The sequence below is a fragment of the Aplysia californica genome, unplaced genomic scaffold, assembly GCF_000002075.1.
Source record: "Aplysia californica isolate F4 #8 unplaced genomic scaffold, AplCal3.0 scaffold00260, whole genome shotgun sequence".
Taxonomy (NCBI): Eukaryota; Metazoa; Mollusca; class Gastropoda; order Aplysiida; family Aplysiidae; genus Aplysia; species Aplysia californica.
The window spans coordinates 277,470-279,571 of NW_004797530.1; positions in this window are offsets into that span (position 1 = coordinate 277,470).

Genomic DNA, 2,102 nt, shown 5'->3' on the forward strand with positions numbered 1-2,102 from the left:
ATGTGTGTGTGTGTGTGTGTGTGTGTGTGTGTGTGTGTGTGTGTGTGTGTGTGTGTGTGTGTGTTGTGTTTTCACATTCAATGTCTAATGTCTATGAAAATTCAGTTGTAAGTAATATTTGGAAAATGTGCATGCCCTATCATTAAGTAGGTGCAGTATAATGCTACCCTTGCAAAGTAAAAACCCGTTAACATAAATCCAGTGGCAGGCCTCAAATAAGCTTATCCGGCTGTTTCATGCTCTAAGATACACATGCACGAGCATGCCTTCCCGTCATCTAACTTTCTGACCTCACATACTGAAGGTATAACGTAAATCAGCTTATTTACAAGACTCTCAAAATGGCTGGAATATAATTATATAAATGTAGATCTGCAACAACACAAAAGCCGAAAAAAATACGATTTTCCATGTGGATTTCCATCTTTGTATGCATACACATGCACGCACTCACATAAAAATAAACACATTACACGCGTGCGCGCGCACGCACACATACGCACACACATACACAAACACATACACACACGCACACACAAATAGGCAAGCATATACACGTACAATCACACACACAGTAGCATTAAATGTGCTCAATACCACAACTTTAAGAACAAGACTGACACAAATACACTGACATACACACATACACAATACATGGACACACATTCACTCACATACCCTCTCACGCAGTGTTGGAAAGGCACACTAATATACAAAGGAGCACTCACACACACACACACACACACACACACACACACACACACTCACACACACACACACATACACACACACAAACACACACACACACACACACACACACACACACACTTGCGCCACACACAACATGACCATACACAAAAAAAACCTTTGGTCATAAATTCATTTGGTTTTTTATATTCAAATGGGAGGGGGGGGGGGATGTTCGTCTCGGGTGTTCATTCCATTCATTTAAGATTTAATAAGGGGATACATAAAGACGCAAAACATGGGTACTTGGGGGGGGGATAGGTTATGTAGAGAAAGTAGGCCAATCATCTGGAAACATTAATTAAATCAATGTGCTGCAAGACACCCATCCAAAACGTCGCTCTCATTTGAATAACTCGGCCATAGACTATGCTAATTCTACCTTTCACAGTGACAACACACCGCATTTTGTAATGGCGCTAATCCAAACTGTCTGTCTCGACGGAGAAAAATGTAGACACTGGGGATATCGATGAGTAAATTATAGGCTTGCCCGAAAGGATTTCCTTGCCGTGTCACCTATATCAAGCATTTAAATGTAAATGAGATAAATCTTTGCCAAGCAGGTCTCCGGAGAAGAAAAGAAGTTTGCGGCTTTAATGGATCGATACCAATTGCGATATTCACAGCAGGGTGACATAAAATTAAACGTGCAGTGCCCTCAATTTCCATAGAAAGCCCGGTTGCCTGTTGCTTTCTCTAAACATGTAGATATAATTTTATATGTCAGTGGAATATTTACGCCAAGGTTGGTAGCATTTTCGGAACAGATTTGTTCTTTGTGTCCCTTGACCCATGTGTGTATATTATGTGTGTATGTGTATTTTAAAAAAAGGGAAAGGGGGCAGGGAGGTAAACGAAGATTGGTCTTTTTGTTGTTGCTGTAGCGTAATGTGAATGTCCCTGACATGTCTTCTGTTGTTGCTGATAGTGGTGGTACTTGTCGCATAGGTGCTGATAGTCGTGATGGTGATGCTGATGCTGATGCTGATGCTGATTTTGATGGTGATACTGATGGTGGTGAAGGCAATTAGAACCGCTGCTTTCTTTGACTTCGGCTGTGTTTGCTGTTGGTGTCAATTGGTAATGGTTTCGTCGCTATTATTAACGCCAATGCCATCGAACAGGACTAAATAGTGGTTTAAATTGTCCCTTCCCCTATCCGTTACTATTTCACTTCCCTCTACACCCCACTCCCCCTACCTCGCTCCCTAAAGCAGAAAAAACGAGGGAAAAAGAGATAATATATACTATCATACTCACTTCGTTCAAATTGTTTCTTCTTCTTCTTTTTCTTCTTCTTCTTCTTCTTCTTTTTCTTCTTCTTCTTCTTCTTCTTCTTCTTCTTCTTCTTC